Source organism: Grammomys surdaster, unplaced genomic scaffold, assembly GCF_004785775.1.
Source record: "Grammomys surdaster isolate TR1022 unplaced genomic scaffold, NIH_TR_1.0 149, whole genome shotgun sequence".
Lineage (NCBI taxonomy): Eukaryota > Metazoa > Chordata > Mammalia > Rodentia > Muridae > Grammomys > Grammomys surdaster.
The window spans coordinates 1,017,140-1,033,697 of record NW_021604607.1 but is presented as its reverse complement, the minus strand read 5'-3'; positions in this window follow the sequence as shown (position 1 = coordinate 1,033,697).

The following is a 16,558-nucleotide window of genomic DNA, read 5'->3' as shown; positions in this document are numbered from 1 at the left end:
GCCCACTAAGGTGTTCGTTCCACGGATAGTAGGTGTGGTAGGTCAATAACGGAGCGGACGGATAAGCCTCGGCCACCTTAGACAGGGCAGCCCCGGGTGGGGAGGCTGACCCAGTGACGGGTAAGAGTTTGAGCACCGCCCTCCAAAGAGACTCAGACCCGCCGTGAGATCCCCAAATATGGGAGTTACAAAAGCTTCCCAGGGATCTCAACTACCACCCTCTGCAATAAAACAAAAAAGGGGCAGATGTAGGAAGCCGCGTTTGCACTGGCAGAATCCGCCATTACAACATGGCGCTGACATCCGGTATTTTTCCTAGTAAACAAGTAAATTGCGCATGTGCCATGGTAAAAGCCCGCCAAAGTTAAAGCCCATCCCACGGCGTTTTGGCGCGCAATGAGTAAGCAGCCAATCAGAGGTGAATACACCACTCTAAGGGTATATAAGCAGTGCTTTCCCGGGCCTGGGGTCTTCCACCATTTTGTTTTTAGAATAAACGTTTTCCTACGGAAGGATCCTGATGTGTGTCCGCGTGAGTTCTTGCTGGCGAGACGATTACACCCGTGCCACACAAAAGCATGCGGCAGAGGCTAGGCACCTCATGAGAGGAAGAATGCAGAGTGTCCTAGGACAATATATGGCCTCCTAGGACAGGTCCCTTGTGACCCACAACCTCCAACTAGATCCTACCACGTAAAGTCCAGTATGCCCCAAAGTAGAGCTACCATGTAGGGAAACCCCTCTAATAGTTCAGCCTTTTGGGAAGACACTTTCTATCCAACATCAACATGGTAAATAAATTGTCCTTAAGAAAACACAACTTTGGAAGATCTTATACTATATAATTTTAAAATCTTCTTCCCAGCTGGGCATAGTGACACACACCCTGAGTCCCAGCACTTTCGAGGCAGAGGCAGGCAAATCTATGAGTTCAAGGGCAACTTGGTCTACAAAGCAAGTTTTAGGATGACAAAGAGAAATCTTGTAGATAGATAGATAGATAGATAGATAGATAGATAAATAGATAGAATGGATGGATAGATGATAGACAGACAGACAGATGATAGATAGATAGATAGATAGAGAGATAGATAGATAGATGATAGATAGATAGATAGATAGATAGACCTATGTCCTTCCTTTAAAATGTATTATCCTTCATCCCGGGCTATGCCTTTCTCACTTTCTGTGAGCTGAAAGCTGAAAGCCCCTTTGGTATTGTGCTTTGAGAGACAGAGACCAATGCGGCTTTCCTGTAGTTACCTGTGTTTAAGATTCATGGGACTCACACACTGCATAAGGACCCTGAGTTTGGATTCTCAGCTCACAGCCTCTATATACCCATGAGAAGGTTACAGGACTTGAGCCTGCTAAGCTCGCACATAGTAAAGATTTTGTTGAGCTGCCTCTTTAGACATTCAGAGCTCAAAAATAGGAACAGGTCTCAAACATAGTCTCTAGGGAACTGAGCAGCTTAGAAGCAGCCTAAAAACGTAACCAGTTCACAGCACTGATTAAAATCCCAACATAGGGGAGGTGAATTCCTCATGGTATTTACATTCCATTTATTCTCTCTCACTTGTTGGGTTGTGGTTGGTTGGTTGGTTAGTTGGTTTGGTGGTTTTGTTTTTTGTTGCTTGCCTGTTTGTTTTTCCAATGAATTAATTTATTTATTCATTTTACAACCCAATCACAGCCCTCCTTCTCCTCCAACTCCCCATCCCTTTCTCCTCTAAGAAAGGGGAAGTTCCCCCTGGGTACCAACACCCCCTGGCACCTCAAGTCACTGCAGGACTAGGTGGTTCCCTTCCCACTGAGGCCAAACAAGGCAGCTCAGTTAGGGGAACGGGATCCACAGGCAGACAATCGAGTCAGGATAAATCCACACTCCAGTTGTTGGAGAACCTGCATGAAGACAGAGCTGCACATCTGCTACACATGTAGGGGCGCCTAGGTCCAGCCCATGCTCGCTCTTTGGTTGATGGTTCAGTGTCTGGGAGCTCCCAAGGGTCCAAGTTAGTTAACTCTGTTGGTCTTCCTGTGGAGTCCCTACCCACTTCAGGTCCCTCCATCCTTCCCCCAGCTCTTCCACAAGAATCCCAAGCTCCATCTAACGTTCAGCTGTGAGTCTCTCCATCTGTTTCTGTCAGCTGCTAAATGGAGCCTCTCAGAGGACAGTTATGCTAGGCTCTGTCTGCAAGCATAACAGTATTATAAGTAGTGTCAGGGACTGGTGTTTGCCCATGGGCAAGTCGTTGGTTGGCTGTTCCCTCAGTCTCTGCTCCATCTTTGTTCCTGCCCTTCTTGTAGACAGGACAAATTTTAGGTTGCAGGTTTTGTGAGTGGGTTGGTGTCCTGCCTGGCTACAGGCAGCAACCACCTCAAGCTCCATATGCCCCACTGCTAGGAGTCTCAGCTAGAGTCACCCCCATAGACTCCCTGGAGCTTCTCCCAACCCAAGTCACTAGTTTTTTAGGGAACTATTTTTATTTTTAATTGGGGGTGGGCAGGTGCACAAGAGTGTAAGTGCCTAAGGAGGCCAGTAGAGGGTGTCAGAGTCCACCTGAGTTGGGGTTACAGGTGACAGGGAAACATCCAACTTGGTTGCTCAAAAGGGATTTGAGTTCTTTTCAAGGAGAGGAATACCATCATTAACTACTTAGCCATCTCTCCCAAATCTCTATCTCAGTTTTTGATACCTGAAATTTTCTTTCTTATAGTTTACCTTTGTTTTTCAGGTGTAATTGATGTGTAGCAATTTAGCTGTTTGGGATGGAAAGTAAATTTCCGATGTTCTCTTCAGCTAAAAGTCAACCATTTTTCTAAATTTAGAGACTCGAATTGCTAGATGCTTGTGTTTTGTCAACAAATGTGTTCTCTGTAGGTCAACTAACACCATTGCTGAGGTAAATAAAAGAACAGGACTTTCCTATGGAGGAGTAAAGAGAAGCCATCATGGACTTGGAGAAGCCTGTGATGGAGTGGGGAAAGTTGGAGCCTTTTGGACTCAGGTCACAGATGCAAAGAAAAGGTTCTCCAGAGTAAGTCTGCTATCTGAAGAGGCTCTAATGAATACTAGTGACATTCTGTGTTCAACAGCCTCTCTATCCCCAGTAAGCGAATCATCCGGATTCCAAAGGAATAAAAACTACCCGACTGCCTCCCCCACCCCTTGCGAACCAGATTTCTAAGGGCAGAGTGAAAGTAGGGCCCCACCCTGCCAAGATCACACCAAGTCACAGTGTTTGCCAAACCCAGGAGGTTGCCTCAGAAAACTGTTGAAGTGGGGAGTCTGTGGCAGAGCGCTTGACTATGGAGTCCCGCAGCTTCAGGGCACGAGGAATTAGGAGAGCTGAGAATTCACTCACATCACAGCCTTCCACAGAAAGGTGTGTGAGCCGTCCTGGAAAGCTTAAGGAAACCTAATGCAAGGAATAAAGAATGCGGTAGAGGCAGAGCTGGCCTCTTGCATCCTTTCTTCCATCCCCTCCACTTAATGCTTACACTAAGGGAATTGCTTTCAGATTCCTGTTCAAACAGGGCTCTCAAATGGAGACTTGGAAGGTTCCATATTTATACAGCTGCTCTCGTGTATAAGCATAGTCTCATTGTAGAATATTAATGATAATTCTCCATGCAGTCTTCTGCTTTTCCAGGTCCAGTTAAATCCCCACCGCTTTATGAATTCTTCTCTGTCTCTTCTATCCTCTCTCTCTCTTTCTCTCTCTCTCTCTCTCTCTCTGTGTGTGTGTGTGTGTCTCTTTCTCTCTTTCTCTCTCTCTCTCTCTCTCTCTCTCTCACACACACACACACACACACACAGCACACCACACACACACCACAACACACCTCTGTAGCAACCTTAGGTTTTTTTCCTAGTATTCTTGTGAACTTTTAACATTCTGAAGTTTGGGGTCTTTCACCAGATTACAGAATGTTTTAAGTCCAGAAATGCATATCATACTTTTTTATTTTAATAATTTATTGCTGTTATCATCGGATGAGGATGGCATCAGGGCTCCATCAATATTCACAGGTGATAGCAATTTGCTCACTGTTCTTACGCAGGTACTTACATGATTTAGCGCACACCCTGATGCTGAGATTCCCTGGAATATGAAGGACCCTTGAGGAGTGATGCCGCCTCCTAGTTCTGTTTCCTGCCTGCAATATAGAGATAACAACCTCTGGTCTCTGTGCTGGGACATGAAAAGGTGGCTGTTGTTTACTGCAGCATGAGACATCATATCTTTACAGAGAATCTTTGTGAATTCTTGGCCCAGGAATGCTTCACTTTAGACAAATAACACATCTGAAAAAAAATTAAAGACCATCTTCATTTTTATTTTTAATTATATGTATATGTGTTTGTCTATGTGTGGTTTGTGCATATCTGTACATGTGGCCAAGTTGGCCAGGAGAGGGTGCCAGATTCCTCTGTGCTATCATTTCAGATTTTCAGGAGCCAACCAACATGATTGCTGGAAACCAATCTCAAGTCTTCTGCAGAGTAGTGCACACTCGACCAATTGTGGGAAAGAGGAAAGATGGATTTTCACCAACGAGTTGTTTTTTTAATTTCATCACTTAAAGTCAAGTATGTGTTTGTGAATCAGGAAATTAAATATACAGCAGAGAGAGAGAGAGAGAGAGAGAGAGAGAGAGAGGTCAACTTGACTTTAGCTTGAAATAAAAACTCTACCTAAGTAAGTGCACGCGCACGCACGAGTGTATGTGTGTGTGTGTGTGTGTGTGTGTGTGTGTGTGTACGCGTGTGTGTGCGCTCAGGTGAGCTTCCCTTTGCCTCATCTACCCCTCTGTGTCCTACATTTTGTCTCCAGAGCCCTAACAGCCAGGATGCTCACCTAAGCTCCCTTCATCATTTCCCACAGGAAATCCTGTTCCAGTGGCTGCTGTACAAATTCTGTAGCAGCATTAAGAGCATGAGGTGTTACAGTGGCTACCATCAGCCATCAAGACTCTTCGTCCTGTATGAAGAGCCATCCAACGCCCCTGCTTTCAGCCCATGGCCCTGCCTTCTGGGTATTAGTGGTAGCTGAGGTTTCACCCATAAGCAGCAGCACAGCTCAGTTTCTGAGCAGAAAAACTTCAGCCTCTTGTGGTACTCCCATTGGAAACTTTCCCTTGTCTCTGTTCCCACGAGGAAGCCTGGCTGCTTGTTTTCCACTGGTTGAAGATCTGTTCCACTGCCGTTCCAGAGTCCTAGCTCTGCGTTCTAAGGCTCTACTCAGCCCATTGTCTCTTTCCCTCCTTCCCTGTGCTCTCTGCACATGGCACAAACACCCCAAGTTGTTTTCTTTGTCTCACACAGTGCTTTACTTCATGTGATTAGCCTGCATTTTAATTCTGTCTGTCATGATGAGTTCAGGGCCAGCCTGGGCTATGTAAAACACTATCTCAAAACAAAAAAACAACAAAAACAAAACAAAAACAAAAAACAAAAAGAAGTAACATTTTTAGACAATTGCCCAAACTCATCATGATGTGTTGCCCCCAAGTTACGTTCTACAGCAGTAGTCTCTCCTATTTATAAGTTTTCAAGTTGGCCACAGTTGGGATGGTCTGCGTGAGAATTGAGGCTCCTGAGTAGAAGAAACCAGTTTAAAGAAAAAATATCACCAACATGAAAGATCAACACAATAGAAGTCCTGCCTCGGCCTTCTAGATCCTGACACCAGTCTATACTAGATGTTCACTGAATGCTTGTTGGCTGACTAAGTAAAGCCAAAGGAGGCAGTTTCTTTTAAAATAGCCTCTCACTATGTAGCAACTGGCTAAGTAGACCAGGCTGGCCTTAAATTCACCGAGATCTGCCTACTTTTGCTTCCCAGATTAAATGCTTGCATCACCACGCCCAGCCTTAGGGGAAGGGCTGGGGACAATAAAAGTTAGCTGCTATATTTTCTGCCTCTCCAGGATGCTGCCTGACTTAAATCAGCATTAGATTCTGAAATGGGTACTTTCTGATTTAAAAAGTAATCACCATTAATAAAGATGATAGTTTGTGGATCTTTGCAATTTTGTCACCTGAGTTTTAGTTGAGGAATATGCTGCAGGACATACTTTAATTCCTCTGGCCAAGAGAAAGTCAGAGAAGAGTTTGATACTAAGTAAAAACTTGCATCTTCTTACTTTAAGACAGTTCATGCTGCAATAACCCCCAATCTGAAAATGATTTCTGTTGCTACTTCATAGCTGTAACTTTGCTACTGTTCTGAATCATAATATAAATATCTGTGTTTTCCAATGATTTTAGGCAACCCTTGTGAAAGGGGTCACAACCCACAAGTTGAGAACCAATGTCCTATAGGTAAGCTTCATTCAAAAGTCAGACTCAGTCCCATTAGTTTAGAAAACAGAGGTCAGCTCCAAGGCTGACAAACATGTTGCAAAAAGTTTCACTCCATTAGACACTTTATTTTAAGCCCTCCAGAATGGCTAGGCACTTTCTCTGAACATACTGTGGATAAAGACAGCTGCTAGACAAGGATCTTCCCTTACCATACCAGCATTCCTGGCCTTCCTCCTCCTCCTTAATCCTTCAGCCTGTGATGTACACAAGGCTTCGTCCAGTCAGATCCCAGAATGCCCCTAGAAATAGGTTGTCTGAAATAAACATCAACTTTGCTTCAAAAAGATTCTGTGCCTATGTGGTCATAATCCAAAAAAAGAGTGCTTTGGGGAACAGAACATGTAAACAGCAGAGCCAGAGCCTTCCATCCTGTTCCTTCCCTCCCAGTGGCAGTGACCTCTCTCTTCTCTCTCTGGCATAACATTTATTTGAGACAGTATTATTTAAATTGTATCTACAGCAGCCTCCTCCCATCTTCTGGGGAAACAGCAGTTTTACGGGATTGGGAGGAATGTGAGTGTGCAGAGGAAACTAATATTTATTAAGTAATTTCCACACACTGTTGTTCTATTGTTTTACATACAGGATGTAGTTTAATCCTCATAACAATTGTCTGAGAGATCTGTTATTATCTCTCTTTGTAAATAGGAAAGCCAAAGCTCAGAGTTTCATTAGTGGGCTCTGGGCTCTGGGCACTGGGCTGGCAATCACGAGAGACAGAATTAGAACATAAGCCAAATCAGTCTCCAAAACCCATGTCCCCAGCACCTGCCACCTGTCTCCATGACTGAAGCTGTTTAAGGAGAGAATGGAGGAGATGTTTATTGAATCACAAGGGAAATGAGGAAATATTTTTATGAATCAATCCATAGTCTCACAAGAACAGAAGGGGCAATGGGGACATACAGACCCATAATAGAGTCATGCCAGGAGAGCAGTAAAGCTTCTCATGTCCACAGACGTGTCCATAACTGAATAAAAGCTCAATTTCAGAGGCTGTAAAAATGGCTTGGAGTTTTCAGATCACTTGCTGCTCTTGTAGAGGACCCAAGTTCACGTCCCAGTTTCCACACCAGGCAGCCCACAAGCTCCAGTGACTCTGGAGCTCTGACACCCTCTCCTGAGCTCCACTGTCCTCTGTGCTCATGTGCACATATTCACACACGCCTCAAATAATTAAAAATAATGGGGCATGCTAGCATACACCTTTAATCCCAGCACCCAGGAGACAGAGGCAGGTGTATCTCTGTGAGTTTCAGCTTGCTCTACATAGAAAATTCTAGGCAAGCCAGGAATACACAGTGAAACTGTGTCTCAAAAAATAAACAAATAAATAAATATTTTTTAAAATTTGACCTCAATGTTCCAGTAATGATAGAGTGGCAGAAGGCAGAGGCCTCATACCAGACCAAGGAGTCATTGCAGTTACTATTTGCAAGCAAAGAAATATGAACAAAGGGGTACACTGTGACACACTCCAGCTTCCACAGTGAGATTTTTTTTTCCGTTGTGAGGGAGGTTGCAAGGGTGGGGGGCAGGTATGAGGGGAGGGGAGATGAGTGGGAGCAGGTTGTGTGCACAGTATGAAATTCACAAAGAACACTAAAAATATATTTTTTTAAATCAACCTCAGGGCTCTCTTCCTCTGCCATCTTCCTCTATTTCTCTTCCCTCACCTTTATCCTATCTCCTGAAAAAACCCCACCCCCACCCAGGAACCGTTTGGTCTAGTGTTGTCTGTTCTAAACTGTGCACGGACGTCTAACAGTGTGTGTGACTAAAGTGCATCATATATGTTAAAAAAAAAATCAACCTCAGTTACATTTCTGAGTTGTTTTTTTGGTTTTTTGGTTTTTTGGTTTTTGGCCCAGTATGGACTGAATAAGGAGAAACTAAATTAAAGAGGAAAGAATGCATTTAAAAATTAATGGCAAAATTATAATGAGATATCACTTTCTATCCACTAGATGACTAAAAAAGAGACAGCCTAAAGCAAGTGTTGGCAAGGTTGTAGAGAAAGTGGGACCAGCACACATTACAGGTAGTAATGTCAACAGATAAGCATGCTATGACCTAGCACTTTTTTTTTTTTTTTTTGGTTTTTCGAGACAGGGTTTCTCTGTGTAGCCCTGGCTGTCCTGGAACTCACCTGCCTCTGCCTCCCAAGTTCTGGGATTAAAGGCATATGCCACCACTGCCCGGCCAGACCTAGCACTGTCATGACTTGATATATGTTTAGGAGTAATGAGGACATGCTGTCGACACAAAGACTTATACATGATAATGTTCACAGAGTCATTGTTCATTAGCAGTCAGGAAATAGAAACCATCCAAATGTCATCAACTGACGAATTCAGGAAGAAAGTGGCATGTATCCATGCAACGGAACAGTAGTCAGCCCCAGACCAGTAATGATATGCATCACAGCATGGGTGACCCGTGAAAACAGGCTCAGAGAGAAGCCAGACACAAAAGCATCCATATCATGATTCCTTGATTGGGGAGAGGAAGCTACTAGTGAGTGTGGAACTCTTCTTAAGAAGAAAAGTAATCTAGAATTAGACCCCAGAGCAGGGCTGGAGAGACGGCTCAGGGGTTGCTCTGGAATACTGCTGCTGTTGCAGAGGACTGAAGCTTTGTTCACAGCATTCCTGTTATGTAGCTCACAACTGACTAACTCCAGCTCCAGACAATTCAGTGCCCTCTTCTGGCCACCTTGGGCACCTGCACAGAGGTGGCATATACCTACACAGACACCCACACACATATACACACATAAATAAAAAAGTTTAAATACAATGAGTCTTTTTAAAACAATAAAAAAATAAAACCAGATTGTGGCGTTAAAAATTACTAAGAGCAGACTGCCCGGCCAGCCTTTTTACTATGCCTGGCACCCTCAAGCAGCAAATCGACACAGCCAAGCAGAAACCACAGCCAAGCAGGCCCACTGCTGCAACTAGCTAGCAGCCTGGCTGTTTTGGATCTTTTACAATCACTCTGAGGATACTAAAGCAATGCTAATGACCACTACAGCTATGGCTGAAGACATGCTCTAGTCATGATCACCCTAGGCAGCCTGCACTGGCTAGGAATAGCACTCTAAATTAAATAAGCCTTAGTAAACTAAACACAGGCCCACTTACCCCGAAGCTATTCTCACTCCCGCCAGAGGGGAAGCACTTCAGGGACTGCAGCAGAAGGCTTGTGATTGGTACAAACACAGTCCTTCATTTACAAGGGCTGTAACTGCAAACAGTTTTGCCACAACTCCCTCCTGACTATGTAACAAGGCTGTTTGGCATCAGCCAGGAAACGCCCTCCTGAGCCCACCCAGTATTGCAGCCCGGCTCATTAAATCTTTCTCTAGAATGTGTTTTCTTGCGGCTTTTGATCTTTATTGTTAATTGCTAACACAGGGAAAAGATGGCTGAGGTAGCCGTGCGGTGATAAGAGAGTGGAGGCAGAATTAATGGAGGGGCAGGGGAGTGCTCCCACGAGAGCAGTTGAAGGATTTCAGAGAACAGAAGAGAAAAGAGGCAGTGATGGCAAGGGCTTTGAAGGGCTGAGGATGAGAAACTATGGACCCAGCTACTGTAAGAGTGCAAGAGAGCTGTCAAACCTTAAGGCAGTGGTTCTCAACCTTCCTACTGCTGTGACTCTTTAGTATAGTTCCTCATGTGGGATGACCCCAACCATAAAAATATATTACTGTTATAAATCGTAATGTAAATATCTGATTGCAGTATATCTGAGTGTGACGACTCCTGTGGAAGTCACACGCTGAGAACCGTTCCCTGAGGACTGAGGACCCAGGCACCTTAAGGTCAAGGCCTACAGCAATAACCTATCTCAAGGGCCAAGAATCCTGACATCCCAGGCTGCGCGCTGTACCTTTAGTTACCATGGAAACTCAGGATCACAACATCAAGGCCTATTCAGGAACAGAATGCTAGCACGCATTGCCTGATGATGATGGTGGTGGTGGTGGTGGTGGTGGTGGTGGTGGTGGTGGTGGTGGTGGCTGTGGTGATGGTGATGGTGGCGGTGATGGTGGCGGTGGCGGTGGTGGTGGTGATGGTGCAGGCTGAAGGTTCCAATAGTGTTCAAGTGCCAGGGCCATCTGTGACTGAAGCTCAGAGCAAGGCTCCAACTAGAGTCTCTAACTTGTAAAGCGTAGTCCCAAATGTCAAGGCTTTGGCTGTAAACCACTGGCTTCACCAGTCCAGCCCCTAAGTTTTGAGCATTCAGAGGCTCAGGATTGCCAGCAGTAAAAGACTTTCTCTTACCTACTAGTAATTTCTATCTGGGTAGAGCAAAGGCCCCCAGCCAAGCCATTGATCACACAGCCTGCCGTGCTGACACTGAGGAGGTACACAGTAGTTTCGTTACTCCTCTGCTCTGTCTCTTGTACATATACACAGGAGACAATTGATAAAATGCAAAAACTGATTTTCAGGTGCATCCGGTGGGGGCCACAGAGACTGTCGGGAGTGGGACGAGTTATTCTGCTTCAGCTAGGTCATCGCCAGATGGTGTCTTTGTCTTTCTACTTCGAAGAACACAGACTAAATTAGCGACCCCGTTCTCACACTGGCAGCCCCATGTCCGTCCTTTCTCTTCTGGAATTCTATCTGAAACTCTAAATCTTTGTTCCATCTGGGTAGCTAGGATGATGGAGGACTGGCTGAGAGAAGGTCTGGTCCTTCGGCCATAGCTCATTTCGTTTTATGTTCCCTTTCTATCTGGCTTTTCTTAATAGCTTTGAGATGGATTTCCTTTCAGCCTTGCTCTGGCCTTGAAAAAGCAAAGAGTTGAATTATTAGGCACAAATTTGAGCATTTATTTATCTGGCTTTATCAAGATAACAAATTTATATAAAAGGGTGGTACATAAAAAGCATTCCAGATATATGTGTGTATATATATATATGTATACATATACGTATATATACATATATATATATGTGTGTGTATATATATGTAAATATATATGTGTGTATATATATGTCTTAATGTTTTTTCAAACATCATAAAATATCAAAATGGTAAATTAATTTGCTAAATGACATCTTTACCTGGAGTCATTTAAAGGGCTATGGGATAGATAGAAGTAGTAGATTTTAAGAAAATTTCACCATGGAGAAAACAAACAAACAAAAAACAACAACAAAAACAAAAAAGAACCACATCACATTAGCAACATCACCAGTAAAGAGCTGAGTTCACCGTGAGCACATTTACCAGCTCCACAGCACCGCTAGCTAAAAACTCACTTCCAACCTGATTTTAAATAAGCCATCACATGTAGGGTTTAAAAAAATCCCTGCTCAGTTCCCATTAATTTCCCAGTCAGTAACTTTAAAATAGCGTAAAATGTACAGGTCAGCAGCAAAAACTCACTCAACCAGGAAGAAAATGGGCCATTCCTCTTTGGTGTCCAACTGAAGCCCCCACTTAGGAGCTGTCTCCTGGTTCCTTAAGAGTCTTTAACTGTGGCATTTCTTGATTGTAACCCGGCTGAAGCAGCTTCCCAGGATCCAGAGAAAGGTGAGTGAATTGGGTTTTCTTTGCATTACAAGGGAATTATCCAGGCCCCCAAGTGGCAGTCTGCCCAGATTAGTGAGAAAGACTGTGCACCACCAGCCGTGATGGAGACAGAGCCACGGATGCTGGCTTTTGTATCACTGGAAACTTAGAAACGCTGAGGAAGTAAAGGAGAGAAGTGTTTCTGGAGGTTTTGTAGCCCATTAAAGGGCTTCGCCTTCTCTCTCTTGTCCTGCCCCGGTGCACAGAATGGGGGATGGGGAGTGGGGGGGACGTCGAGGATTCCAGACACGATTTGATTGCTTCTCACATCCAGGAAGAGCTCTTGCCATTTGATGTCACCGTCAAAGACAATCATCCCTGCAGTTACTGAAACACACACCGACTGAGCGAGGATGACATTTGTAGTAAACCTCTCATCTCTCTGGTGCATTTGCTGTGGTCCTAGACACCCGCACTCCACGCATCATTATTATTGCATGAATGACGCAAATCCGCTACAGCAGCCGACGCAAATAACGTTTAAAATTCACACACAACCAGGTAAAGCAGTACATCTCGTCTGTAATTCCTGCAATTGGTCAGCCAAGGCAGGACGGTGCCTTAGAAGCCAGCTCCACATAGTATGGACTGTGTAGTGAGGAGGTGGGGGGGAGAGGGAGGAGGAGGGAGAAAGGGAGGGGGAGAGGGAGAGGAGAGGGAGAGAGAGAGAACAAATGAACAAAGTTTTAAAAAATACTTTAAAATTTTTTACTTCTACTTTATGTAGTAAAAGCCTCAAAATAGCTTTCTTTTCCCTTTTGCCACCTTGGCTGCTATACCTGGTTCTCTGTGCCTCCCGCACCCTTCCCCATGGCTCAGGGTCACGGCCACTCTGGACTCTCAAGTGGTTCTGCTTCCTTTTATCTACAATAAACTTTCTCCTTCACCATAAATATGAATGAATGAATGAGTGAATGAATGAATGAGTGAATGAATAGCTGGCTCTCCCCATTTCTCAAAGACCTGCATGGCAGAAGGATGCTTGAATTGCTAACGACCAATGATTACATGCTACATCTTTAACTCCGTTGAACACACTTCCCTCAAGGCTCTCACTGTTTAAATGGTGCAGGCCTGCAGTCCTGGCACTTGGGAGCCTCTGTGTCAAAGTCAATAAGCAAATTAAATAAATAGGTCAATAAGAGTAAAAATTCCTAATCAAGAAACCCACCTGCACAAGCTCCTGTGCTGCATACGCCTTGGGGTAGGTGTTCTTTTGAATTCACAACAGTGCCTGAGTAAGGCTTATTATCCAGGTCTTACCTATATGTAAAGTCTTGCCATTGGCCTAAAAATCATTCCGCTGATAGACCATTTGACGTTTGAACCCCAATCTATTCCTCTCCAAAACCATGTTCTTAGCCAAACTGCAGGATTACTAAATTAGCAGTTACTAATTTTTGTTTTGATCTGGTTTTGCTTTCTTTTTTTTTTGGGGGGGGGGCTTTTGGAGACAGGGTCTCACTATGTAGCCCTGGCTGTCCTGAAACTATGTAGACCAGGCTGACCTTGAACTCTCAGGGATCTACCTGCCTCTGCCTCCCAAGTGCTGGGATTAAACATGCCACCACCACCTGACTGCAGTTACTAATTAACTATTAAAGGTTTGCCTTTAGTCAAGCTAAACTGCAGAGCTCTCCTGAGGGTAGACCATGGCTGGTAATGGGAAGGCTCTGACACTTGATTTGCACAAGGCATCCTTGCATTTACTCTTGGGGCCACTTTGCTCTTTCTCTGTGTTCTCTATTGTGTAGTTTCAGGAATGAACCAACAATTTTTTTTTTTTGAGTCAGAGTGTCACTGTTTATCTCTGGATGGGCTGACACTTACTATGTATACCAGGCTGGTCTCAAACTCACAGAAATTGGCCTGCATCTGCATCCCAGCTGCAGGGCTTAAAGGAATACACTATCATGGCCAGGTCAACAGTTATTCATCTAGTTAGGGAAACATCATCTAGATCACAAACAAACCTCCCCACAGACTAGATCATATTTTCTGTAATAGTCATTTAAATAAGCTACATGGTGCATGGTTGTGGTGGTTTGAAGATGTTTGGCCCATGGAAATGCTACTATCAGGAGGTGTGGTCTTGTTGGAGGAAGTAGGTCACCGTAGGCAGGCTTGAGGGCTCCTAGTGCTCAAGCTCTACCCAATGGGGAAGAGATAGTCAGTCTTCTGGCTGCCTTCAGATCAGGATGTAGAACTCTCAGCTCCTTCTCCAGCACCATGTCTGCCTGGATGCTGCCATGCTACCTGTCATAATAATAAAGGAACCTCTGAAACTGTAAGCCAGCCCCAATTAAATGTTTGCCTTTAGCCGGGCAGTGGTGGCGCACGCCTTTAATCCCAGCACTCGGGAGGCAGAGGCAGGCGGATTTCTGAGTTCGAGGCCAGCCTGGTCTACAGAGTGAGTTCCAGGACAGCCCGGGCTATACAAAAAAACCCTGTTCACAAAAAACCAAAAAAAAAAAAAAAAAAAAAATGTTTGCCTTTATAAAAGTTACCTGGGTCATGGCATCTCTTCACAGGAATGAAACCCTACCTAAGACCGTGGTCCATGAGAATATCACAAAGTACAAAGGCTATATGGTGAAAAGAAAGCTTTCCCACCAGCTTCCATGTTCCTCTTTCCTCTCTAGGTCTCTGCCAGGAAGCAGCTTCTATCTTTACTGTGGAGATTTTCCATGATAAGCATCCATTTAACAGGAAATGTCCCATCCATTCTTTAAAAGAATAAAGACAAAAAAAAATAACATTTTATGTACATGAATATTTTACCTGAATGTGTATCTGAGCACCACTGGCATATCTGGTGCCTTCAGAGACCAGGAGAGGGTATTGGATCTTGTGCTAGACAGTTTTACGTCAACTTGACACAAACTAAATTCATCTGAGAGGAGGGAACCTCAGTTGAGAAAATGCCTCCATAAGATCCAGCTGTAGGGCATCTTAATTAGTGATTGGTGGGAGAGACCTCAGCTCACCGTGAGTGGTGCCATCCCTGGACTGGTGGTCCTGGGTTCTATAAAAAAACAGGATGAGCAAGCCAGTAAGCAGCACCTCTCATGGCCTCTGCATCAGCTCCTGCCTCCAGGTTCCTGCCCTGTTTGAGTTCCTGTTCTGACTTCCTTCACTGATGAACAGTGATGTAGAAGTGTAAGCCAAATTAACCCTTTCCTCCTCAAGTCACTTAGGTCATGATATTTCCTCGCAGCAATAGAAACCCTAAGCTAGAGAGCCCTCAGAGCTGCAGTTATAGATAGTTGTCATTTACCTGTGTGGGGGCTGGACAGGCATGCACACTTAAGTGCTGAGCCATCTCCAGTCCCTTCGCTGGTTCTTGTACTTTGCTGTTGTAAACAATGCTACAGTGACCATTTCACCGGCCACTTGGCTTTATAGCCAAGTCTATAAACTAATTCCTACAAATAAACTTACTTTGTCACATTTACTCTGCCCTTTCCAGAAGTGCCTGTCACCAACAGTGTGCTTCCTAGTGTCCTCACCTGTACAGTGTTTTCCAGACTTTTGGATCTGTGTCAATCAATTCGAATTCTTTCTTTATTGTAAAGATAACTGCAATCTTTCATGTTTACAAAGCATGTTTTCTTTTCCATAAGCTATCTTGAATCTCCACCATCTATATTGCTAGTAAGTATTTGATCCTTTTTCTTATTAGGATGTAGCAATTCTTTCTCCCGGGAGTAAGATAGACCCTTTGGAAATGGTGTTACTTTCCTCAACTTGTTCTTTATCTCTCAGCTTTGTTGTTTCCTAGCAGGCAAAATGTTTTCTTTTTGTACATTAAAATTCACCAGTCCTTTCTTTTATAGCCTCTGGGATCAGTATCAAACTTATAAAGCCCTTTCTCACACTGATATTATATAAAACTCCCCTATGTTTTTGTCTAGCATTTTATGACTTTGTGTTTTATGTTTAAATCTTTGATCCATCTGGAATATATCAGATCCAAGAAGCAAGCTAGTGGTTCAGTTTTTAGATTTCTAAATGGCTGCCAAGTTGACCAAAAACTATTTTGTATTTTATGTTTTTAAGATAATTTTTGGGAACACAGGAAATCTGGAAATTGGTGTTACCTAGCCTCCAATCCATTAGAAAACTGGTTCCTCATTGTGTGTGAGGAACACTTTTATTACCTCGTAAGAAGTATAGTGGGGAGCAGAGAGGTGGCTCAGCAGGAAGAGCACTCAGAGAAGCTGAGGCTGGGTTCCCAGCACCCACAGGGAGCTCACAACTCTAACTGTAACTCCAGTTATGGGGGATCTGACCCCAACTTCAACATCTGTTGTAGTAATTATTTAAAATCGGCCATTGGTCAAACCCACTATCTAAGCTGCTGCAGCTCTGCCTAGCTCAGCCACCATGTTTCTTGGCCAGAGGCCACATGCACACAGCAGCTAGAACCGGCCCGCCAGAAACACCACCACTACCACCCATTAGACACCAGCGTGGGAGATGGCTCTGCCAATATTCCACGATGTCTCTGCAAGGCTGGGCATTGCCCAGACCATTCCACCATCCATGCGGGCCCAGAAAGAGAATGAGACTCTAATGCTTATAGATTAATCAAAGA